The following is a 236-nucleotide window of genomic DNA, read 5'->3' on the forward strand; positions in this document are numbered from 1 at the left end:
AGAAAGATACGTACAATAAAATAATACCTAACATTTATTACAAGATGATAATCTTTCAGAAAACTCGCTTATTATTTTAGCTTAAGGAAGGGTGTAATTTTATAGCTGTATTCACAGTAAATCTACAATAATATAGGATGAAACCTTATCTCATCTTCTTCCTTGTTCTTGGAGCATCCGTCCGGCCCAGCTACTCTAGATCCCTCTTTTCCTTCGTTCAGATCTTTTTATAGTGT

This window comes from Pteropus vampyrus, unplaced genomic scaffold, assembly GCF_000151845.1.
Source record: "Pteropus vampyrus isolate Shadow unplaced genomic scaffold, Pvam_2.0 Scaffold601, whole genome shotgun sequence".
NCBI classification, from domain to species: Eukaryota; Metazoa; Chordata; class Mammalia; order Chiroptera; family Pteropodidae; genus Pteropus; species Pteropus vampyrus.